This window comes from Sus scrofa, chromosome 3 (genome assembly GCF_000003025.6).
Source record: "Sus scrofa isolate TJ Tabasco breed Duroc chromosome 3, Sscrofa11.1, whole genome shotgun sequence".
NCBI lineage: Eukaryota > Metazoa > Chordata > Mammalia > Artiodactyla > Suidae > Sus > Sus scrofa.
Genome location: NC_010445.4, coordinates 15,602,290 through 15,628,982, shown reverse-complemented (window position 1 = coordinate 15,628,982; position 26,693 = coordinate 15,602,290). Strand labels below are relative to the sequence as shown.

At 43.0% G+C, this 26,693-nt stretch overlaps 1 protein-coding gene across 6 annotated transcripts in view; it reads left to right on the top strand.

The window, feature by feature from the left end:
* Positions 1–26,693, top strand: part of CALN1 (calneuron 1) — a 472,970-nt gene that overhangs the window by 324,928 nt on the left and 121,349 nt on the right. The window lies entirely within an intron of this gene.

The window sequence follows — 26,693 nt, the reverse complement described above, 5'->3', positions numbered from 1 at the left end:
TGTGACTTTTTGTCACTCAGCATAATAATCTTGTGATTCAGTCACGTCATTGTGTGTACCAATGGTTCGTTTCTGTGCTGTGTAATAATATACCATGGTAGTGATGGACCACATTTAAATTAACCATTCATCTGTGAGGGACAGCTGGGCTGTTGCAAGTTTTTGATTATTATGAATGAATAAATCTGCCGATATTAACATTTGTGTGCAGGTTTTTATGCAAACAGAAGTTTTCATTTCTCTAGGATAAATGCCCTGGGGTGCAATTGCTGGGTCATAAGATAATTGCATATTTAGTTTTATAAAAAACTGCTACATTGTTTTCCAGCAGTACAGGTGATCCAGTTCCTTCGTATCCTTAACCAGCTTTTGTATTGTCACTGTTCTTCTTTTAGACATTCTGTTAGACATGTAGTGATAGCTCATTGTTCAGTTTGTATTTCCCTGATGGCTAATCTTTTCCAGTGCTTATTTACCACCTATATATCGTCTTCTGTTCATGTCTGTTCATGTCTTTTGCCCATATTCTAATTAGATGGTTGTTTTTGTTTCCCTTTGTTTTGCTGTTGCTGTATGAGAATTGTTTGTATATTCCAGGTACTCCCCCTTTGTTAGACCTATTGTTTGCAAATATCTTCCTCCAGTACAAGGTTTTTCTTTTCATCCTCTTGACATGGGCTTTGGCAGAGCAAAAGTTTTACATTTCAATAAGATCCAGTTTATCGGTTTTCCCCATTATGAATTGTGCTATTGGTGTCAAGTCTAAGAACTCTTTGCCTAACCCTAGATAACAAAGATTTTCTCCTGTTTTCTTTTCTAAATGTTTTACAGTTTTGCATTGAAGTCCTTGATTTATATTGAGTACATTTTTGTATAACGTGTGAGGTTTAGGTTGTCGTTTATTTATTTATTTTGCCTGTGAGTGTTCACTTGCTCCAGCATCATTTTTGAAAAGGCTGTCCTTTTTCCATTGAATTGCTTTGACGACATTGTCAAAAATCTGTTGAGCATATTTATGAGCCTATTTCTGGTCATCTTTTCTGTTCCATTGGTCTATATGTCTATCCCTCTGCCAATACAACACTATTTTAATTACCGTAACTATATAGTAAGCCTTAATATCGGGCAATTGATTCCTTCTACTTCAGTCTTTCCTATTAAGCTTGTTTTTAGCTCTTCTATAGGTCTGTGTTTTTCTATATAAATCTAGAATAAGCTTGTATATGTCTGCTAAACTTGGCCAAGATTTTAATAGAATTATGATAAACCTAGAGATGAAAAAAAGATGAGGAAAGAATAGTCTATTGTATGGACCCATATTTTTATTCTTTCTGTTATTCCATCCTTCTTCTTGATTATCCAGATTCATTTTTCATCATTTCTTTTTTTGTCTGAAGAACTTCCTTTAGGCAGTCTTTAAGGGTAAATTTGATATTGACAAATTCTTTCAGCTTTTCTTCATCTGAGAATGTCTTCATTTCCCCTTGTTCCTAGAGGATAATTTTGTCAGTTACATACCACAAATGATAGTTGGTAGGTATTGTTTTTTTTTTTTCCCCCAGAATTTAAAAAATGTTGTGCCACTTCCTTCTGGTTGCCGTGATTTCACAGGAGCCGTCTGTTGTCCTTCAAATTGTTTTCCCACTGTCATTTCTCTCTGCCTGTGTTCCAGAATTTTTGAGTTGTTAATTTTTCAAAATTTAATTATGAAATGTCTTGGAATGGATTGATTGGGTTCATTCAGTCTGAAGTATGATCAGCTTCTTGAATTTGTAGATTTGTTTTTCACCAGATTTGGAAAATTTTAGCCACTTCTTTGAACACTCTGCCTAGCACTCTGTGAGTCCTCTCCTGGGACTCAGATGAGTGTTGGAAGCTTTTTTTTGTCTCAGAGTTCTGTTGTTTTTTCACTTAGTCTGTTTCCTTTCTATTGTTCATGTGAGTGAAGTCTATTGATCTGTCCTCAAGTTCACTGATTTTAACCTCTGTTGTCTCTACTGTCTTGTCCAGCAACCTTTTTATTTCTGCAGTTATATTTCCAGTTCTATAATTTTCTTCTGGTTCTTTTTTTTATAATTTTTATTTCCTTATTGAGATTTTTCTCAGTTTTCATTTGTTTCAAGAGAGCTTGTGGAAGAGGAAGCCCAGCCCTAGATTAACTAGTAGATATGGATCTAATTTAGTAAGAAAGTGGAAGTGGGCTACTGGGACAAGAGCAGAGGCTCAGTAATGTCACCTGGAGCCCTCGAACATCAGTCTTTCAGTCTTTTCCATCCTCAGCCTGTGGGAAGCTCACCTTCATCCATGTTGCCTTCTGGTTGCAAGGCAGCTGCTACAGCTTTGGATATCAGAACTGTATTTGGAATGGGGTGGAGCTGGCAGCCAAAGGTCTTGTTCTCTGAGAATGGTTCTCTTTCCTACAATCAAAGGAAAGACTTTCTCAGAAGGCTCCCAGCAGGTTTTCCCCTTAAATCTCATCAGCCAAAATGGAATCGCCTATGCCTACTGCTAGCTGCAAGGGCGACTGAGAAGATGGGTACCTGGTGGAAAAAGAATGAGATAGCTTAGATCTACTATGATCCACCCGTGGGGCTAGACTCATTGTTTCTCCCAAATCAAATCAGATGTCTTTAAGGACTGAAGATGGGGGAGGTCAGTGGCTGTGGGATACACCACATATGGTGCCTGCCACAACCTTCCTCTCAGTAAAGTGGTGCACAGAATGCATCACTGGAAATACTTTTAGGCATCTGTCCATTGTGTTTTGTACTTTGTAGGGAAGAATTTGGAGGATGGCTTGATTATATCTCCTTATAGATATTTGTTTTGTTTTGCCTGATACTTAAAATTTTCCTTATGTATTTGTTTAAAATCCTATATTGGGCAGAATGAGTCTTTTTTTATTACTTTGCCTGGATCTCAGAGAGCTCTTCTAATATGTGGACTTAAGCCTTTCTTCCACCCAGTACAGTTTTCTATTACTATATTTTTAAGTATTGATGCTTCTTATATTGTTTCATTTTTCTCCTGTGCAACAGATAATATTCTTAAGTTGATCTTCTGTTCCCTTCCTTCTTCCTTGTCAGTTTCTTTCTCCCTGTTTCATTCCTTCTCCATCCTAATTCTGAAAAAGTCTAACGTTGGTCCTCTGCATATTAATCGTGCATGGCCTTCAATGTAACGTAATTTGTGCTCTTGGCTATTGAGTTTCTTAACATTCTTTTTTTTTTTCTTATTTAAATCCTTTTCTGTTTCTTTCTTTCAATATTTTCCTCCTCCTGTAGCTTCCTGTTTCTGTTCCATAGTGACCATATCCGCTTGGATATTTTGGAGACTGTAAGATATTTTAAAGTATCATTTTTTTGAAAACAGTGATTATTTTTTTTCAGAGTTGTTTTTCCCCCTCGAATTGGGGTGTGTTTATTTTCTCTTGTTCTTCATTATCTTTTCAAAAGTCGTATGTTAACTTTTTTTCCTCCTAATCCACATTGCCCCCGTGTTTGGGATTTGTTGCCGAGCACAGAGGCTGTTCAGCATGGTTTCCCAGCTTCCCTGGCTGGTGTTTTTCCTCTTGTGGCTCAGAGGGTATAGTTGGGTTCTTTGCACATTCATCCCCAGGAACATGGCCATTAGTCAAAATTCCTCCCAGATTTTGGCCTGGGGTCTTCTCTTATCTTCGGTTCACTGTTGGTACTGACTGTCTCTCCTTTTTCTTTACTTCTGCCTGTAGTCTTTGGGAAGATCATCAAGGAAATATAGTTTGACTCAGGGCCAGCACTCAGATCCAGTTGGTGGAGACTTGGGAAATTCCCCACGAGGCAGTTTGCGGCAATAGGAAAAAGCCCAGGGCTTTTGAGGCCGTCTTCCTCCCAGATCTGCCTCTTGCTTGCTGTGTGACTGTACATCCCTTACTGTACCCCTCAGAGCCTCTGCTCCCTTAGTGGTAATAGGAATATCCAGGGGATAGGCATCTTGAGGATGACATGGGGGCCACATCTGAGGAGCTTGTAAATTCATTCCCCTCCCTTCTGCTCCCAATGCTCCACAGTGAAACAGCAAATATCCAGGCAGACTTCTTGCCATCAGCTCTGCTGTCATGGTCAAGAGCCTGGCCTGTGCCTGGACCCCATTCTCCTAGCAGGGACGTCTTCATCTTGAAAGACCCATCCATTCCACATGGCTAGTGGGCTTGGGTTCATGAATCTCCTTCCTGGGATACCCCTGCTAACTTTTCTCTGCCTGGAAGCACTAATCCCTTTTTGAGAGGCAACGTGGTGTAATGGTTAGGATCACTGGCTGCTTGTGAATTCTGGATCTGCCCCTGAGGAGCTGTGGGATCCCAGTCGGACACCGTGTCCTCCTCTCTGCTTCGGTGTCCTCCTCTTTAAAATGAGGATAGTGATCTACCTGCCTCATAGGGTTGACGGAACTGAGCGAAGCCCTCAGACCACTTCCTGACACAATCAAGGCTGAGACCAGCTTTTGCTGCCCTGGTGATGATGATGACAATGATGCTGGTGGCAGTTGCCACCACTGCTGTCATTTAGACCCTCCAGCTGCAGACAGCCACATCTGGGCTGCATTCTGTGCATCGTGTCTGATGCAGCCTCCCACTGCTGCATCATCTCTCCCCTCCCGCTTCTACCCACCTCAGACCCACTGGCCCCCTGAGATGTGCCTGGTTCCTCTCCCATCTGCCTTGCCCTAAGCATCACCTTCTCCACTCCCGACTATATTTGCCCCAACCCTGTGAAAGATGAAGGATGGAGACTGCAGACTCTCTGTCCTTGGAGACATTGCAAAAGAGACAAGCCCGCCATCCAGAAAGACTTAGACATTTATCTGCCTAAAGGCAAGAAACTGAGCAGATGAGCCTTCAAGGTCATGCCTCAGCTCGAAATCTTCCAAAGGCTCCACTTCTCCCTCAGGACAGAGTCCAGATTCCAAAGCTCGTTCCCATCTGCCCTGCCCGCCCCCCCTCCGCTGCAGTGCCCTCACAAGCCTACCCAGAAAACGCCAAAACCACTCAGAGCCCTGACCACACCCCAGCTCCTTATGTCTCCACACCTTCCCCCACGGTGCTCACCTTTGCCCGGAAAGCCCCTCTCTTCCCATCTGCATCCCTAAACCTGGGGAAACCCAATGGCTCCCCACCTGGGGGGTGTAGCCTGCAAAACGTCTCCTTCAGCCTCCACTGGGGAAACAGACTGCCCATCCTGGCCCTGGGGCCCTGCTCCCCAGGTCCCCCAGCCTCCTGCCTCCGCTTATGTAACAGCACGTGGGCCCTTGGCCTGAAACCAGTGGTTTCCGGTGGTGACAGCGTGCTGAATAAGCACCACTGCTGACATCACCAGAGCACAACGTTTTGTCCTCCGCTGACCCTTTGCCACATATCTCACCCCAATCACTTGTCCCCTCAATGAAAACCCAGGCAGTCTGCGTCTTTGGTTCATGAGGCTCTTAAGAATTAAATATTCAGCTCGTACAGAAAAGCACCAAGCAAACACAACAAACACAGTGTTACATAACACATCACCCATATTGAACAAACATACGGGATGCAATGCGTGCTTCAGAATGTAAGACATTTCAATCTTATAGAGTTGAGCTCGTGTTCCTTCCTTTCTCCCATCACGTCAAAGTTGGTTTTCTTCTTTTCGCCTCGTATTTTTAGACTTTGACTATGTATGTACGTTCTGTAAACAATCACTTATTTGGCAGCCTTACCCAAACGTATCAACTGGAGGTGGTACCTGCAAAGATCAAGATTCCTCTCTGCTCAGCCAGATTCCCACACCCTCTGTGTCTAGAACAAGATCTCATCTTAACTTTGCATCTACATGGTGGAACATGGTAACGAGCTGGGGTTTTTGTTCTTATGCACGATGCTTTTTAAGATTTTCACATGACAATGTGTATAGATCTGGATTATTTTATTTTTTTAAATATTTAGGAGTTCCCGTCGTGGTGCAGTGGTTAACAAATCTGACTAAGAACTATGAGGTTGCAGGTTCGATCCCTGGCCTTGCTCAGTAGGTTAAGGATCTGGCGTTGCCATGAACTGTGGTGTAGGTTGCAGACATGGCTCGGATCCTGCGTTGCTGTGGCTCTGGCGTAGGCCAGTGGCTACAGCTCCGATTAGACCCCTAGCCTGGGAATTCCATATGCCACGGGAGCGGCCCTGGAAAAAGCAAAAAGACAAAAAAAAAAAAAATTATTTATTTATTTATTTCCATCTTTTGTCTTTTTAGAGCCGCATCCGTAGTGTATGGAGGTTCCCAGGCTAGGGGTCGAATCAGAGCTGTAGCCGCTGGCCTACACCACAGCCACAACAACTTGAGATCCGAGCCGCATCTGTGACCAACACCACAGCTCACGGCAGTGACGGATCCTTAACCCACTGAGCGAGGCTAGGGATCAAACCCACATCCTCATGGATACTAGTCGGGTTCGTTAACCACTGAGCCACGATGGGCACTCCAATCTAGATTATTTTAAATGCTTCAAAGTTGCCCGTTGTACCATCAGTGATAGAGTCAATCTCATACCAATGGTCATTTAGATTGTTTCCAGATTTTTGCTCTTATAAAGTAGTGCTGCTCTTAGAATCTCCTTAAATACCCGTGCATAAGTTTCTCTAGGACATATGCCTGAAAGTAGAATCGCTGTGTTGCAGGAATGCACGTCTTGCTCCATTAAGAACTGTCCAATCGATTCCTAAGAGCTTGTTTCAATGGACAACCCCACCAGGACATCATGCGGCGTCCACTTACCCGCATCCTTGGCAGCTTAATCTTTGCCAAGATGCGGAATGTGAAATGGCAATTCCATAGTTGTTTTAGTTTGTTCTGCCTGTAACATGGGAGAGGGCGAGTATTTCCCCCCCATGTGTATCGGCCATTTAGGTTTTCTCTGTTCATATTCTTTGTCAAATTTTCAGTTTGGTGGTGTATCTTTTTCTTATTGATTTGCTTGACTCATTCTTCTGCCTCTGGGTGACTCAGTTCTCCCGGGTACTAGCAAAAGTAGAGAGAAAAATTTAAGCCTAGATTGTTAGAGAGTCAAGCCAAATCACCAACTTCCCCCAGAGAGAGAGAGAACTTCCGTTTTTCCCCAGTAGAAGAATCTAGATGAAATGAGTAAAACACTCAAGGCAGAGTGGCTGGGTAACTGCAGGCTCTGTAACTCCCTGGTTTATTTCTTACACTGGGTTAGCCAGCAGCACTGTACACTAGAACTGGTCAGCATGACCCAGATACCCTTCTGAGTTCTTGGGGGCAAGTTAACCCTTCTTTGTATAATGCAAAGGGTTCCCCTTTATCACACCTCCTCCCCCCACCCCCGTTTTTGCTATTGTGATTCTTTTTTTTTTTTTTTTTTTGTCTTTTTTTGCTATTTCTTGGGCCACTCCCGCGGCATATGGAGGTTCCCAGGCTAGGGGTCGAATTGGAGCTGTAGCAACCAGCCTACGCCAGAGCCACAGCAACGCAGGATCCGAGCCACGTCTGCAAGCTCCACCACAGCTCACGGCAACGCCGGATCATTAACCCACTGAGCAAGGGCAGGGATGGAACCCGCAACCTCATGGTTCCTAGTTGGATTCATTAACCACTGCGCCACGATGGGAACTCCGCTATTGTGATTCTTAAGGGAGATTCACTAAACCTCTCTTCAAATTAGTGTTTGTTTCCTGGGGTGAGTGTTCCCTATGCCAGGGCAAGCCCAGCCTGGACCGCGCATCTGGATGCCTTCAGCAAGCATTTAACCTATTGCTTGGTAAATGCCGGCCTCCGATGTGTATGGTTGAAAGAATCCCAACCATTTCACACTTCTGCCTGTTCTTTCTTGCACCCTCCAGTGAGTTCTGACTCTTTCTGTAAGGCCTAGAGGAGCTGTTCTGTTTCACCTGAATCTAGTAACGCCATGGGCTGGATGGCCATACGTTTTTCTTGACCTCATGGAAAGAGATTTTTCCTTTAATTTTTGATACTTACTTTGTAGACATCTTTTGAGAAGAGGAGCTACTCTGATCTTTTGATTTGGTTTATTATCTCCCTTTTTAGATTTGAATATAGGCATGTCTAGTCTTTTAACATAGCTCCAGTCTGTGTATTTTCAACATTTCTGTGTACTTTGCTTGAGTTTGTCTTTGTAAGTAGTATGTAGCTGGATTAAAAAAAAAAAAACCCAAGCAGTTAGTCTTTAAGTAGATAGGTTTAGCCCACTTCCTGTGTGTGTGCGTATGTGTGTATTTGAGACTGTAAACAGTTTTGGTTTCATTTGTACCATCTTTATTTTGTGTTTTCTGTTTATAGTTGAGTAGGTGACATTGTTGTCTATTTGAGTAGATTACTCCCCCCTTTTTTCTTGCCTGATTTGGAAGTTCTACATTGAATGCTGGTATAAATTATATTTGTGTTATTTTACATTTAAAATACATGCTCAAGCACTTATAACAAAGTTCAACATTATGAGATACCACCTCTTCTTTATCCACCCATCCCCTGAAGGATACCTAGATTGCTTCCATGTCTTAGCAGCTATAATGTATGCTGCAGTGAACAAGGGAGTGCAAGGATCATTTCAAATCAGTAATTAAACTTCATTCTTTTATTTTTTTATTTTTATTTATTTATTTTTTTGTCTTTTTGCCTTTTCTAGGGCCGCTTCCACGGCATATGGAGAGTCCCAGGCTAGGGGTTGGATCGGAGCCGTAGCCACCAGCCTACGCCAGAGCCACAGCAACGCGGGATCCGAGCCACGTCTGCAACCTACACCACAGCTCACGGCAACGCCAGATCCTTAACCCACTGAGCAAGGCCAGGGATCGAACCCGCAACCTCATGGTTCCTAGTCTGGATTCATTAACCACTGCGCCACAACGGGAACTCCGTTAAACTTCATTCTTTTAAATGACTGAGAACGGAGATGTTACTGACCAGAGGCACCCATGTCCGATGGGTACCGCACATGGGAAAGAGGCCAGAACATGCTCAAATTCCCTCCTACTCTGGTACCCTGGCCGCAGCACCTGTCTCTGGGCGCATTTGTCTGGGGTGGGTCTGCCCAGAGAAGCACATCTGTGTACACACAGTACCCTCCCTTCCAATGAGAAGAAATTGAGCTGGGACTGGTTGGATGTGATGGAGGGCCCCGTGGGTGTGAAACCCTATTGTGGACTCCTGGCTGGAGGACAGGACCTGCTTTTCCCAGACAGAAGGTTCATGAGAACACAGAGCGAAATATCTCAGGAGCCTTTGTCCCACCTCCAGAATGACTGCCCAGTTGGAGCCTGTGCTGGCTTCCAACCGAACTGCTACTCTGGACAGCACTGCCTGGTCCGGGGGGGGCTGCAGGGTCGTGAGCAGAGCCAGGGCCAGATTGTGACCAGCTCTTGTCCCGGTGCTGGAAAGGTTCCTTCCAACTGACAGCAGGGCCGGGGAAGGAACATCTGCTCCTACATTTGCCGAGTCACAGCTGTCTCTGCGGATGGCTCATCCTTTGGAACTTGCTGGAATCTGCCCACTTATTCTTGCCAGCTCATCCAGGTTGCAGAGCATCACAGCTGTCACGATTGTCCACGGAGTCCATCCCAGAGCCTGTAGGGATGGAATGATCAATTAATCCAGTAGCAGAAGAAAACACCCAAGTTTCTTTTCTCCAAACATGCAACAATATGCAAATGCTCACTCTTGAAACATCCTATGAGGAGTTCAGGACAAGCTGAATGTGAGATCGGTAGAGCGAGGGCCCAAATGCTGGGAGAACCTGGCCTTCCCAGGAGACATGGTTAGCTCTCCCCTAACCCTAACCCTAACTGCAAGAATCATCCAAATTTATACAAACGGTCATGTTCTTGGCTACATACTTGGTTGAACTGCACCATTTCTGACTACTTAGGGAAGGTCACTCTGAATGCTTTAGAGCTGTCTCATTACTTCGGCATTTTCAAAGAATGGGGTTTTGTCACAGTATTTCCCTTCATTTTTGTATATCGAAAGTAATTGGAATTAACTGCTCCTTTTAAAACGTGTTCTGAAATGGAAGCTCTGAGACACACCGATAATTAGCATCCTCTTCTACCCTCAATTAATCTGCCACAGTCCCTAGCAGTTTCCTTTTTTTCTCAAGTTACTTAAACATAGCTCTGTAATTTTGTTTACCCGATTTGTTTGCCCAGGCAGCTCTTTTTCTCAGTGATAATGAAGAGGAAGACATGGGTCCTACTTGCAGCAAATTATCATACATTCTAAATTTGCCAAGTCCAAAATTCTTAATGAAGGCGTACAGCTTATGAGTGCATCATTGGTTTGAAAGCCTACATCTTAAGCAAAGAGAAGATACACTTCTGTTCTCATGACTCAGTGAGTCTGCTGTCTGTTGGTTCACAGACCCTTGTCTCTCCCCCCCCCCCCGCCGTGGTTCGAACATCAGAAATGAAGAATTCAATTTTCAGAAACTGGGTCTGTTAAGCAGCACAGGATTCTTTTTTCAGAAATGTCTTGAGAACCTACCTAGGTCCTATGAAACCACCCACCATGTTAGCATCTGCCCTCAAGGAACCTACCACCCAGTTTGGGGATGACGTGAGGGGTTCCAGCCTTAAGTGTGGTTATGACCTGCTGGGCACCTGGCCTTTTCATGACTGAGTATCACATGATTATTCTGAGCTGCAGAATCTGGGGAGGAGGAAATTGCACGCTGGCCACGTGCTCTGCAGGGCTCCAAACCAGCGTCTCCCGATGGCAGCTGGGACAGCAGACGCTTGATTGCTTTGCAGGAGTCAAATTAGCGATGTTAAAACGCCTATCAGTCACTGCCAAGCACATGTGTCAGTGAAGCTTGAAGTCAAAGGCTGTGTGGTTATCAACGCAAGTCACTCATCCAAACCCCCAGGTTCCTTCAGTTGGAAATTGATTGCTCCCACCCTGCACGCCCGTCTAAATCTCCTCCGGCAGCTTTGTCTGACACCATTTATCGCTTGTGACAAAATGTAAACAGGGAAGTGGACACGCCTTTGGCCTAATTATCACACTTTGGCTGTTTTTTTCTGCAAGGGTGGAAGTGACTGAACTCTCTCCTAGCAGACAAAAATAGAAGAAGAGATTTTAAAAGTTCTCCTTTCAGATATAATCTAAAACAACTCCTAAAAACTGGCTGAGGCATTCCCATCATGGCTCAGCGGAAATGAACCTAACTAGTGTCCATGAGGACGAGGGTTCAAATCCCTGGCTTTGCTCAGTGGGTTAAGGACCCAGCGTTGCTGTGAGCTTCGCATGTAGGTCTCAGACGCGGCTCAGATCTGGTGTTGCTGTGGCTGTGGTATACACCGGCACCAGCAGCTCCAGTTGGACCCCCTAGCCTGGGAACTTTCATATGCCACAACTTCAGCCCTAAAAAGACTTTAAAAAAAAAAAAAAAAAAAAGGATTCGATTTCTGTATCATGATTCCCCAGAAAGGCCCCATAACTTGATGTCTTCAGGGCAAAGCAGCTTTGAGATCAGATACACACTAAGTTTCTTTTCTCTAAACGTGCAACAAAATGCAAATGCTCACTATTAAAACATCCTGCAAGGAGTTCAGAACTTGTTGAATATCATCAGGAGCTTTGAGCCTGGGTAGCCCTGAAAGGCTGAAGGTTTCAAAGGAATATGGAAATTCCAATTTACTGGAAATTCCATATATTGAGGTCTAGATGTCTGGAGGCCAGTGTGTGTCCATTTGTTGGATTCATTTATGGCTATTAAACCTGTAATTCAGCTCGTTGTAGTTGGGTTGAATTTGGACAGATAGATGACACACTCTGACTCTCACATGTACAATGGGGAGACTAGTATCACATCGTTTTTTGCAGTCGTTGTAAGGATCTAAATGAATAAGGTACAAAAAATATCATAGCACAGAGTAGGTGCTCAATAAATATTTGTTTAGGAGTTCCCAACGTGGCTCAGTGGAAATGAATCTGACTAGTATCCATAAGGATGCAGGTTTGATCCCCGGCCTTGCTCAGTGGGTTAAGGATCCAGCATTGCCATGAGTTGTGGTGTAGGTCACAGATGCAGATTGGATCCCGTATTGCTGTAGCTGTGGCATAGGCCAGCGGCTACAACTCTGATTCGACCCCTAGCCTGGGAACCTCCATATGCCGCAGGTGCGGCCCTAAAAAGACTAAATAAATAAATGTTTATAGTTTTGAGTACTAATAGTGCAGTGGAACTTTCTAACTTAGGGTCTGTGAAAGAACTGACGTAACATTTATTTGCTCTGGAAGATTTTCTTTGGGGCTTGGAAAGGATGTTAATACCTTCGGTGGGTAGCCAGGTACATTTTGACATCATTAATTGTTTCCTCTTTGGGGCCTCCACACCCCCCCCCCGCTCCCCGCCCCAGCTTTATTGAGATGGAATGGACATATAATATTGTGTAATTTTAAGGTAACACTGTGATGATGTGACTCGTGAATAGATTGCAAAATGATCACCACCATAAGCTTAGTTAAGACCTTCATCACCTACCAAGATACCTTTTTTTTGAATTTTATAATGATTTTTATTTTTTCCATTATAGCTGGTTTATAGTGTTCTGTCAGTTTTTTACTATACAGCACGGTGACCCAATTACACATACATGTACACATTCTTTACTCTCATATTATCATGCTCCATCATAAGTGACTAGATAACAGTTCCCGGTGCTATACAGCAGAATCTCATTGCCTGTTCCAAAGGCAATAGTTTGCATCTGTTAACCCTAATTTCCCTCTCCATCTCACCCCCTCTCCCTCCCCCTCGGCAACCACAAGTCTGTTCTCCATGTCCATGATTTTCTTTTCTGTGGAAAGGCTCATTTGTGTCATATATTAGATTCCAGATATAAATGATATCATATGGTATTTGTCTTTCTCTCTCTGACATCATTTGGTATGAGAGTCTCTAGTTCCATCCATGTTGCTGCAAATGGCATTATTTTGTTCTTTTTTATGACTGAGTAGTATTCCACTGTGTATGTATACCACATCTTCTTAATCCAGTCATCTGTCGATGGACATTTAGGTTGTTTCCATGTCTTGGCGATTGTGAATACTGCTGCAGTGAACATACAGGTACATGTGTCTTTTTCAAGGAAAGTTTTGTCTGGATATATGCCCAAGAGTGGGATTGCTGGGTCATATGATAGTTCTATGTATAGTTTTCTAAGGTACCTCCATACTGTTTTCCATAGTGGTTGTACCAATTTACATTCCCACCAAGAATGCAGGAGGGTTCCCTTTTCTCCACACCCCCTCCAGCATTTGTTATTTGTGGACTTATTAATGATGGCCATTCTGACTGGTGTGAGGTGGCACCTCATAGTAGTTTTGATTTGCATTTCTCTAATAATTAGTGATGTTGAGCATTTTTTCATGTGCTTGTTTGCCATCTGTATATCTTCTTTGGGGAAATGTTTATTCAGGTCTTTTGCTCATTTTTCCATTGAGTTGTTGGAAAAACGTTGTTTTTTGCTGTTAAGTTGTTTGTATACTTTAGAGATTAAGCCCTTGTCAGTTGCATCGTTTGAAACTATTTTCTCCCATGCTGTAAGCTGTCTTTTTGTTGGGTTTTTTTTTTTTATGGTTTTCTTTGCTGCACAAAAGCTTGTCAGTTTGATTAGGTCCCATTGATTTATTTTTGCTTTTATTTCTGTTGCTTTGGGAGACTGACCTGAGAAAACATTGGTAAGGTGGATATCAGAGAATGTTTTGCCTATGTTCTCTTCTAGGAGTTTGTTAGTGTCCTGTCTCATATTTAAGTCTTTAAGCCATTTTGAGTTTATTTTTGTGCATGGTGTGAGGGTGTGTTCCACTTTCATTGGTTTACATGCAGCTCTCCAGGTTTCCCAGAAACACTTGCTGAAAAGACTGTCTTTCCCATTTTATATTCTTGCCTCCTTTGTTGAAGATTAATTGACCACAGGTGTCTGAGTTTAACTTTTTTTTTTTTACATTGTTGTTGTGATAACATTTAAGATCTACTCTCTTAGCAACTTTTAAGTATAAAATGCAGTATTGTTAACCTTAATCACCATCCTATACATTAGAGCCCCAGCATTCATTCATCTTACCAGGGGAAGTTTGTTCCCTTTGACATTTCCCCATTTTCCCCTCCCACTGACATCCACAAAGCTACTCTCTGTTTCTAGGAGTTTGGCCTTTAAGGTTCCACATGCCAGGTCATACTACCTTTGTCTTTCTCTGTCCGACTTATCTCTAGCTGACTTACCCTCAAGGTCCATCCGTGTTGTCCCAAATGGTAGGGTTTCCTTCTTTTATATGGCCGAGTAACATTCCACTGTGTGTGTATCTCTGAGATCTCTACTGCCAAGGGGGATTGATATTTTTAATGATGGTTCTATTTTTGATTTTCAGAGGAAGCCCTATTTTTAAGTTTTTGAGGAACCTGCCCCACCGTCTTCCACAGTGGCTGCACCAGTTTACAGTCCCATTGACAGGGCACAAGGGTTCCCTTTTCTTCACATCCTCTCCAACACTTCTTACCTCTTGTCTTTTGGATAATAGCCACACTAACAGGTGTGAGGTGACCCCTCGTTGTAGTTTTGATTGGCATTTCCCTGGTGATTAATGATATTGATCACCTTTTCGTATACCCATTGGTCATCTGTACATCTTCTTTCAAAAAAAAAAAAAAAAAATATATATATATATATATATATCTGTCCAGGTCATTTGTTTGGGGCCTCTCTTATACTGTGCCTTCCAGTAAAACACCTCACTCTCCTCCCACTTATGGGTCTTCTTTTGTAGCTCTGCCTGTCCTTCCCACTCATACTACAGAATTGCTTTTGCACTTTCCTTTGCTCAGTTCCTCGTTTGGTTATCAGACCTAAAATGCCTTCAGGATGTTTCCCACCAGTTACTCATGTCTGTTGGGGATGAGGAGGGAAATCCATGCTGCCTTGGAACCTAGGCACTCCAGCCAGCCTGAAACTGGCTTTCAATTTTGCAGAACCAGTCACCCACAGTCCCCTGTGCTGATGGACGTGAGTTTTAAATCATAGGTCTGACTGCTTGGCCAAGACTGCGCTTCGTCAAATGGGAAAATGCCAGGGTAATGCTGGCCTGGGCTCTCCCGTGAATAAGTAGTACTTCTCTTTCTGGGCTTTTTATTGAAAATGTCATGAGCTTTATTGCCTAAGTGTTAAAGCACAAGGACAGAGTGGGAAATCACTTTAACTTCCATTCAGAGAGCGCTGTATTGCCTGCCTGTTTCCAGAGGGCAGAAGAGGGCAGCTGGCTATGTAAGAAAAGGGTGTATTTTGCAAATGTGAGTCATAAAAGTCTAGTTACAGTTTTGCATTTTATTTTTTGAAGGGCCGGATCCTAGAATAGTTGTAAGCATGTCTGCGTGCTACGATCTTTTTCCTTGTCCTGACATACTGGGATTATGATCCAATTGAATAAACAAAGCAAATTGATGGGGAAGAGAACAACGTGTCTGCTTTGTTTCATATGGAAAGGGTCCTGTTTTCTCATAGGATTAAACAACTACTGAATTTTGGGGTTAGAAGGGAGCAACCATGTATCTAAATGTATCTTTATGTGAGATCCTAGCACAGTGATTATCCAACATGTTTGGTTGTATCTACTGCCAGAAACTCTCTTTCCTCAGCCAATATATTGCATCTTGGCTGTGCTGTATTAGAAATATATTCCTTACATTGAGCCCCAATTGGTCCTAGAATAGCCTGTACCCACTGGCTCCACTCCTAATCCACTAGGACAAGACAGAATTAACTCACCCCTCTTCTACCTGACAACCTTGAAATATTTGAAGGCAGCTTTCATCTTTGCCCTGTCTTTTCTCTTCAAGAAAAACGTTCCTGGACCCCAGCTTCCTATGTACCCTTCTACTTACTTTTTCCACATAATGCTATCTTTGATTCTCATTCCTTGCAAAGAGAAGCATCCAGAAATGAATAAAACATGTTTCCTCATTCTTCATAAAGGGAAACATCCAGAAATGAATAAAACATGTTAGGTCTTGCGTGGTAGTATGGAATCAGGATTTGACGGCATGTATTTTTATAAATTTATCAGGAGGAGATACTTGTATGATTTATTACACATCCCTTGATGTATTTTGGTATGGGTACTGTACCTTTGATTAAAAAATACTTCATTTCTGAGAAGAACATAGACCCCATTTGTCAGGGAGACCTCAGGTCCAAAGACAAATGAAAATGGGAAAAATAAGATGATGGCCAAGGGTACGATTAATACCCTCAAATCCAGGTCAGACATCTAGCTCTCTTGCTTTCACAGTACAAGCAAAGGCATCATTCTAATCAGTTATATGATTCACGGTCTCCAAAAGATAAAAACAATCTCAGGGCTCGAAAGATGATTTGTAACCATCTCTAATACTGAGACATTTCTTCCAAGGCACCATGTGGAAAGGACACTTGGATGGAGTACTTTGAGATATAATTTCCAAAATGATCTGTGAACTTGAGCAAACATGCACTCACATAACCACCACCCCAATAAAGGTACAAAATGCTCTATCGCCCCCAAATTTTCATGCCCCTTTGGAGTCATTCCCCCAAGCCCCTTACAACTCCTGATCTGACCTCACTGCCTGTAGTTTTGCCTTTCCTATTATGTCGTTTAAATAGAATCATACCATCTGGACCTTTTCATCTGAGTCTTGGCAGTCAGCATAATGCGTCTGCCATTCTTTAGTGTTGTGGTGATCCATTTCTTTATTGTGTGGCAGGTCCCCAGTGTCCTACCATCACTTGCACTCAGTTTGTTTATCCCTTCACCAGTTAGTGGGCATTGGGGTTGTTTCCAGTTTGGAGTATGACTTAGTCCATTCAGGCTGCTGTAACAAAAATACCGTAGACCTAGAGTTCCTTGGTGGCTTTGCAGCTGAGAACTCGGCATTGTCCCTGCTGTGGCTCAGGTCACTGCTGTGGCTCGGGTTTGATCCCTGGCCTGGGAACTTCCATGTGCATTGGGCATGGCCAAAAAAACATCGCAGACCAAGTGGCCATAAACAAGAAGAACTGACTGCTCTCAACTCTAGAGGCTGGAAAGTCCAAGATCGAGGCACCTGCAATTTGGTGTCAGCTGAGGACTTGCTTCCTGGTTCCTAGATGGTCATCTTTTCAATGTGTCCTCACGTGGCAGAAAGAACAAGGGAACTCTCTGGGGTGTCTTTTCTAAGGGTCTCTTTTATAATCCCATTTATGAGGACTCCATTCTCATGACCTAATCACCTCCCAAAGCCCTCACCTCCTCATATCAGCACCTTGGGGGTTAGGTTTCAACCTACAGATTTTGTGGGGGACTCAGATATTTATTCCCTTGCAGAGTGATTATAGATAAAGCTTCTATAAAAATCCATGTGCAAGTCTTTATGTGGATATGTGTTTTCATTTCCGTTGAGTAAATACCTTGGCGTAGGAATGCTGGATCATATATTAAGTGTATACTTAACTTTATAAAAAATACCAGAATATTTTCCAAAGTGACTGTACCATTTTAATTTCCCATCAGCAATGTATGAGCATTTCAGTTGCTTTACATCCTTTCCAGCACTTGATATCTCAGCTCTTATTCTTCTTTTACATTTTAACCACTAGAATAGATTTATAGTGGAATCTCATCATGATTTTCATTTGCTTCATCTCCTTAATGATATGCATGTTCAAATCTTTTGCCCATTTTTTATTGTATTGACTATTTTCTTATGATTGAGTGTGAGTTTCCTACGATTTATGATTGGGAAGTTCTTTATATATTCTGCACACTTTTTTTTTTAATCTATTTATTTTGCAAGTATTTTATGCCAGAGTATGGCTTTGTATTTTCACTGTCTTAACAGGGTCTCTTAAAAAAGAAGTCTTCAGAGTTCCCATCATGGCTCAGTGGTTAACGAATCCAGCTAGGAACCATGAGGTTATGGGTTCGATCCCTGGCCTTGCTCGGTGTGTTAGGGATCCAGCATTGCCATGGGCTGTGGTGTAGGTTGCAGACGCGGCTTGGATCTGGCATTGCTGTGGCTCTGGCTGTGGTGTAGGCAGGTGGCTACAGCTCCAATTAGACTCCTAGCCTGGGAAGCTCTATATGCCACAGGGGCAGCCCTAGAAAAGGCAAAAAGACCAAAAAGAAAAAGAAGAAGAAGTCTTCAATTTTAGTGAAGTCCAATTTGGCATTTATTTTCATTTATGATTTATGTTTTATGTGTCCTATCTAAGAACTCTAAGAAGCTCAAGACCTCCTATATTTTCTTCTATATATTATTTTAGGTTTAGTATTTGGGTTGTCAGGAGTTCCCATTGTGGTTCAGTGGAAACGAATCTGACTAGCATCCATGAGGACGCAGGTTCTATCCCTGGCCTCATTCAGTGGGTTAAGGATCTGGCATTGCCCTGAGCTGTGGTGGAGGTCACAGATGCCTTTTGGATCTGGCATGGCTGTGGCAGTGGCTGTGGTGGAGGCCAGCAGCTGTAGCTCCGATTGGACCCCTAGCCTGGGGACCTACATATGCCATGGGAGTGGCCCTAAAAAGACCCCCAAAAAATTGGGGTTGTCAATTTTAATACTTTGTTCATTACATTATTGCAGTAAACATGCGAACGAGATATTTTTTCTAAACAGTTCTTAGTGAAAACCAATGACATCCTGTTAAAAAAAAGTCCCAGAAATAATTTCTGTTGGGGAGGCTGAACCAAGGACATATCTCTCTGCTGTTCTGTTGTTCTGACATAATTCAGTGATGGATTAGAGTGTCTAGAGACAGGTTCTTGGGGGTTTTGAAACTTATGAAGTTGCACATAGAATTACTCCAGTTGAATCATTGTGAAGAGAGGAACTATAATTTTCAAACAGACGTTCCCTTCCTGGCTCAGCGGAGACGAATCTGACTAGCATCCATGAGGATGCAGGTTCAATCCCTGGCCTCGCTTAGTGGGTCAGGGATCCGCCGTTGCCATGAGCTGTGGTGTAGGTCACAGACACGGCTCAGATCTGACGTTGCTGTAGCTGTGGTGTAGGCCGGCGGCTACAGCTCCAATTCGACCCCTGGCCTGGGAACCACCATATGCCGCAGGTGCGGCCTTAAAAAGACAAAAGACAAAAAAAAAATTTTTTTTTTTCAAACAGACTTTCAAAGAAGGCAATGAGCACTTACCCCCACCCCTGCCAGCCCAAATATTAAGAACCATTGACTAAAGCAGGAGTCCACAAACTTATAGCCCCCAGGCCACATCCAGCCTGCTACCTGTTTTGTTAATTTTGTTTTAGTGGACAACGTAGTCACACTCCTTTGATTGTCTATGGATGTGTTCTCATTATAACAGTAGAGTTAAGTAATTAGGACAGACACGCTACAGACCACAAAACGTAAATACCTACCATCCGACTCTTCACAGGGGAAGGAATAGATTGCAGATCTTCAGGATAACCTGAAAAAAATAGAAATTGTCTCAACTAAGTATCTATTGAGCATTGCGTATATTGAATTTAAGGTTATGCTCCCTGATGAATGAGCAGATGTATTATGTTGATGGTTATATGCAGAATTCCGTATCTTTTTTTTTTTTTTAAGGGCTGCACCCATGGCATGTGGAGTTTCCCAGGCTAGGGGTGGAATCGGAGCTACAGCTGGCAGCCTAAGCCACATCCATAGCAACACGAGATCCTAGCCATGTCTGTGACCTACAGCTTACAGCAATGCCAGATCCTTAACTCACTGAATGAGGCCGGGGATCAAACCTGCATCCTCATGGATACTAGTCAGATTTATTTCCACTGAGCCACAACAGGAACGCCATAGAACTCCGTATCTTAACAGTTGGAAGATCGAAGAAGCCCACAACCTTGATAGAAAGCTACCCTCCTTTCCTCGAAGAGCAGAGATCTTCTAGGCTTGTAGATCTCAAGTTATCTAATTGCAAAATTATTTAGAGGTCAGTGGAGTGATCCGGGTATTCCATTTTTTTGGCCATGTCCACGGCATGCAGACGTTCCTAAGCCAGGGATCTAACCCGTGCCATAGCAGCTATCTGAGCCTCTGCAGTGGGTGCACCACAAGGGAACCCCCTGGTGCTCCATTTTATGTCTCAGAACGTAGCTGCAATAATTTTAAGTCGGGAAATACTACAAGTGGTCATTACTGTATACCTGGCTTTGAACTTTGAGCAATGTGGCTTTTGGCTGCGGTGCTGTTTGAAAAATGGGTCTCTAGGAAATGAGTGAGGTGATTTGCTACATAGGAAATTAGCTTGAAGCCATTTAAATGCATTTCATGTTTGTTTGTTGTTGTAGTTTTGTAATTGCAGATCTGAAGCTCTTCTTTTTAAAATGAATTCCGTGTCTCTTAAAGCTACTGCTGAGTCATGGTGGTAAAATCATGCTGCCTGCAAATGGGAGGAGGTTTTTCGTTTTCCTTTCTAGAAGGTTAGAGGAAAGGACACACACAAAGGATTGAGCTTTTCCAAAAGTAGTATCTAAGCAATTAACAGCACATTTTTAGAAAAATGTGAGCCAGAAGACATTTCTCTATTTCCCTGAATCCTCAAAAACTATTTCTGCCATCTCAGACTCTAGTAGCATTTTTAGGGTGCTGATTCAGAGTTCAACCCAAGTGGGTAAAACCATAGTATTCCTTACAGGTGTTTCCTTCGGGTGATAAAATACTGTGATGGTCAGTGTTGAAAGAACCATCCCTAAAGTCTGCCTCATTCAGAATATTGTCTGAGAAGCCCAGCCTTGTGATTTAGAGGAAAAGTACATTAATGGAAGATTCAATAAGTTGAATACACCTATACTTTGGGAAGGAATAAAGAGTTATACCTTTGCAGACATACAGAAACAGACTTGTGGTGGCCAAGGAGGAGGGGAGGGAATGGGATGGACTGGGAGTTAGGGATTAGTAGATATAAGCTATTACGTTTGGGATGCATGAGCAATGAGGTCCTGTGTGTAGCACAGGGGAACTCTTTCTAATCTCTCGGGGTAGACCATGATGAAAGATAATATAAGAAAAGGTATGTATATGTATGACTGAGTCACTTTGCTGTACAGCAGAAATTGGCACAACATTGTAAATCGACTATAGAAAAAGAAAAAAAGACTATAAACTCAGAGTTGTGCCTTTGGCAGTGGTATTAATGATGGCAATGTAGAACTAGATAGGACCACCCCAGAAGCTGATGGAAACACTTTTTTTTTTTTGGTACCTTCTGCTGTCTTCACCCATTTCACCCTCCTTTCCTTGCCTCTGGCCACCACCAAATCTGTTCTGTATATCTGTGAGTTTCAGTTTTCTTTCTTAGAGTCAGCATAGTGAAATCACATGATATTTGTCCTTATTTGATGGAAACACTTTTAAGTTGTCAAGGACTAGACCCTAAGCTCATCCACCTCTTTCTTGTTTACATCCTCAGTTCCTAGCTCAGTGCCTCTTGCACTGTAGGTAATGAACGAAGCAACAGGCTTCCTAGGGACCTTCTCACACAGGCCATGTAGGAGGATGCTAATCACAGTCTGTTTGAGATACTATGAGTTGGAAGTAGCGTGGGTATCCATCCCTCATGGAATGGTTAAGTCCACATGTATATAACATGAAATACTTGCAACAATCCAGATGCACTTATATAGCCATGTGGATGAGTTGCAAAAATGGAGTCTTTAGTCAACAGGTATGAAACCCAGTAAGATTTGTAGCCTGATGCATTTCTGTAGTGTTAAGTTCCTGAGCACTCAAAACATAAGTTGAGACAATGTATCAGAGGGGATATAAGATCATGGATTCTGGAGCCATACTTTTTGGGTCCAAATCCCAGCTCTGCTACTTACTGCTTATGTTAGGTGAGTTATCTAATTTCTTTGTGCCTCAGTTTTCTCCTTTGCTGAATGATGATATGTAGTTGTGTTGTTATCCAGATTAGATGAGTGAAGGTATGTGAAGCATTTAGAACATATACTGTGTCCCTTAGGTGTTATCTCTTGTAACTGTTATTACAAAGGAATATGAATAAAGACATGTACCAAATACATGAGCGTGTGTGACCAAGGGATGTGGAAAGGGAATAGGATTTGGAGATGAAGACGAGAGGAGGGAAAATAAAAAAGGGAAAAAGAAAGTTACTTAGAGCTTATTGTGACCTTAATTTGCAACACTGGGAAGAGTCAACTTTCCAGGTTTCCCTGGTACCCGATATTCCAAAACTTAATATCAGTTTCAAATCTTGGATCCCTGTGTGTAGATCTGCCCTCATTATAGCATTCGAAAGCCAAACTTACATCCTCATGCAAGAATTTATTGCACCTGAATCTTTCAAGGTTACTAGGAATTTGAGTAGGTGTTGAATTGATGCGATCTCTGCTGATGGCTGCTTGATGTCACTTTTCCTTGTCACTTTGTTAACCTCATCAGGGTTGGCCTTTTTTTTCCCCTCTCCCTTGGCAATCCCTGACGGATCAGGCTTTGGAAGGGAGAGACTCACATCGGCTGTGGTAGAGATAAAACTGGTTTTAAATTTTCAGCCATTTATAGATAAGATGTAGAAGAGAAACCTTTCCTCCAGGCAACCAAGATGGAATTTGTGAAAAGTCATTGGATAATGAAAGGTTTCCAGTGGAATTTGAGAACTTTCTAGTCAATCGCACTCTTCTGAGTGTCTAATCAGACCAACAAAACAGGTTAAAATGAGGGGAAATTTCACTGTATAGTGCAAAATGTCCTTCCAAGGAGAACAAATAAAGAGAAAAAGAAAGAGCACAGAGGGACTGAATATGACTGGGGCTTGGTCAGCCATTCCTCAGCATGGAGCCATTATTGATAGTAAAGTTTGTTGCAAGTAATTTGCTCCTACTACATCAATTTTTTGTGCATATGTGAGTGGATTCAGCCTATTCCTGTAATAGTTTCCCCTCCGTCACTTGCATCTTGAATCCGAATTTCATGAGGAACAGAATGCACCCAGATACAAATGAGAAGGTGTTATTAGAGACTGTTTACACAGTGTAGGCAGATTAGTGGCAGAAACAAGAGGTTATGAGCCTCATACAGCTGGGAGATATTCCCATCCCACCAAGCGCTGAAGGGAAAGGATTACTAGAACCCGGTTGGAGCTGGAAAATGTACCACCCGGTGGGAACCGGGGTACCCGAGGAACATAGCCACTGCCAGGGTAGCACAGTCATCTTAGAAGCAAGCAGAGGAGAAATACCCCAACTTACCCTTGTCTGCCATTGGCCTCACCCAACCGGAAGCTAAGTATCAAGGTCATGTAGGAGATGCAACCTACAACCCACAAGGATCAGGTTCCCAGGGTTCAGGAAAGGGAGATGCAGAAAACGGACTGAGGGAATGGCAGATGGAGAATTTCCAGCATACATTTTCATATTCCTTTTTTTTTTTTTTAACAATGAGAGAGAGGGAAGTTTGAGAATTTCATCTAACAGTACCCATGGGGATGGGGTACAAATGTGAACATAATCTACTAAGCGTTTTATGGCAGAAAAGAGATTGGGAATTACTGGTCTATGAGGCTGACTCCCAAGGTAGAAATATAGGTAGCATGTTCCTTAGATAAATCGCTTGTGCTCTCATTGAGCACAGCTAGATGCTATTTATAAATGCATTTGGAAGGCAAATTTCTATGAAGATTTCAATTTCTGTCTTTAGAAGAGAGGCCCCTAGGGGAGGTAAGCTCCATTTCTAATTTCTGGTCTGTCTTCTTTGCCACTGTACACCCAGAATCTAGCACAGTGCCTGGCACTGTGAATGAATTAATGGGAAGTTATCTTTGTGCACTTTAAATATTCTAGGCATGCATTCATTGGACCCACGTCCCACTCAGAGGTAATGACAATGACTTTGCCGATTATGTAAAATCCAGTTAAAATAAATGACCTTGATATCATGATCAGATAGTGATATAGGCGTTGACACCTTGATGGTAAAGTGGAGGGATATAACTGTTAAGACACATCATGTACAGTTTGCCAAGGAATGAAAAGAAATGAGAACTGGAAGTAGAATCTTGTTTTATGAGCCATGCAGTTTGACCATGGCTCTCTGTGCTAATAGAGAAAGAGATGGGTGAGTTCCCATTGTGGTGCAGCGGAAATGAATCCCACTAGCATCCACGAGGATGTGGGTTTGATCCCTGGCCTCACACAGTGGGTCGGGTATCTGGCACTGCCATGAGCTGCAGTGTAGGTCGCATACGCGGCTCGGATCTCACCTTGCTGTGGCTGTGGTATAGGCCGACAGCTGTAGCTCTGATTCGAACCCTAGCCTGGGAACCTCCATATGCTTCAGGTGCAGCCCTAGAAAGCAAAAAAAAAAAAAAAAAAAAAAAAAAGAGAGAGATGGAGTGGGGTGGCAAGCCTATCTTTTCTTCGCTGAAAATATTCACCACACGTATCCATCCCTCCTCAAAAGTTGGAAGTGTAAAAAGTCAAAAGCTTGAAATATATAAAGAGGTCCTTAATTCCAAGTGTCTTCTACATGTATAGTATTAAACCTCATTGGGAAAACTGGTATGCCTCTGACCTCCATGTGCTGGGAAAAGATTCTTAGTCACGTTGGTCATTTTAAGGATGCTACTAAAACCTGATTTAAATGGAGGGGGTGATAAATCATTCAGGTTTCTACTCTTCCTGACTTCTGATAATGCCACAGTTTCCAGTGGAGCACTTTGCTGTAGGTCAAAGAGTCTGTGCTCATCTATTATGACCAACAAGTACCCCAAAGCAGAGGCATCTTGACCCTGCAGGTCACCCATCATGGGGAAAGCCGATCAGAGAGGACGGACAATGTGTAGGAGAGTGACCTGAGGGTCTAATCTTTGGGTTAGGGAAACGCTATGGGCAATGTCTGTTGCGAGGTTGGGTGGGAGATGCAGCCTGTCAAGGTGGGCAGTGATGGGGCAGGTGCTGTGGTGGGGGAGGAGCCACCCTTCTGCTGGGGCTTACAGATGAGCCAACACCAAATCTGACAGAAGGAGCTGTGGGATGCAGCTGCCTCCCTTGTGATCAATTCTAAAGTGTGAGCAAATGGGCCAGAGTGTGTCCTGCCCTTTCTTGGGGACCACAGACATGGGATTAGAGCATCCAGACTCTTGTTTTCCTGTAATTCAGAGAACTTTCCTGAGATGGATGGGAGGGTCAAGTCCCTCTGAGAAGAAGTCTTCTCTTCTCCCCAAAATGTATTACTCTGGGTGTCTCTGGGCCAAACAGTGAGGCCCCTGCCCAATGAGAAGACTAGCCACAGGGCCCCCCTGAGTTGTTTGTTGTGTCTCTATAGTGAGAAAAAGGAAGTGCAGGAAGCCAAGAGCCAAGCTCCTCCTGAGAGGGGAGCAGAGCAAGCCAACAAGAAGCTCATTTCAGATGGTCCAGGATGAGAGGAGGACAAGAAACCCACCTCCCAGACCACCAGTGTCCTCTTGGTGGACTGTCCTGTGTGCCACCATCCTCTGCTGGCCAGTGGCCCCCAGAACCAGTTGTGGATAGTATAAAGCAGAGGCGGAGCAAAGCTCCACCGTTTAGCCAGAGGGCAGGAAGCGGGGCCCTGAGCACACACCGAGGGGACCTTGGCAAAGCAACCTAATGGACTTGTATGAACTTTTGGGCTCACCCTCACGTGGCACAGGCATGGAGCCAACCCTGAACCAAAGTCTTTGAGAACAGATTCCCAGTGTAGACCATCACCCAAGCTCCAGACTGGGCAGTGGATGGCACACACAGGACAGATTTAAGTAGCACTACAGAAGCTTTGCCAACTGAACCGATGTTGAAACCACAGAGGGTGGGTCAGAACCTGTGGCCTTGGTGTTAGGCAAAGACCTTCAGGACCTTGGATGAGGCAGAGAGTTCTTAGACATGACAACAAAGGCACAACCTATCAAGGAAAGAAAGAAGAACGATCAGTTAGACCTCATCGAAAATAAAAGCTCTTGCTCTATTAAAAGAATGAAAGGACAAACTGCAGAGTGAGAGACAATATCTACACCACACACCCAGCGAAGACTTGTATCATAATATAAAAAGGACCCATAACTCAGAAGTAAGTAAACAAGCAGCCCAATGCAAAAATTAGACAAAAGATTTGACCAGATGCTTCACCAAAGATAATATTTGGACGGCAGCTAAGCACATGAAAATATATCCAATTTCATTAGTCCTTAGGAATATTCGATGTGAAACTACAGGAGATGCACCTGTTAGATTGACTAAACAAAACAAAAAAAAAAAACGTAATAAACGAAGTGTTTGTGAGGATGCAGAGCAGCTGTACACAACTCTTACACATCGATGATGGAAAGGCAAATTGGTGCAGCTGCTCTAGAAAACAGTTTGGCAGTTTCTTGCAAAGTTGAACATATGATCATCATAGGACCCAACCACCCCACTGAGCTGAATTAAATACCTGTGTGCTCACAGAAGGTGTGACTTTGTACATGAATGTTTATAGATGCTTTTTTTTAATTGCCTAAAACTGGGAATTACCTCCACATCTGTTAACTGGTAAACAGATAAACTATGGCACTTCCATATCATGGAATACAACTCAACAATAAAACGATGAATGAATTGTTGCAGGTGGCCAAGAAGCACGTGAAAGGATGTTCAACATCATTAATTATTAGAGAAATGCAAAACAAAACTAGAACGAGG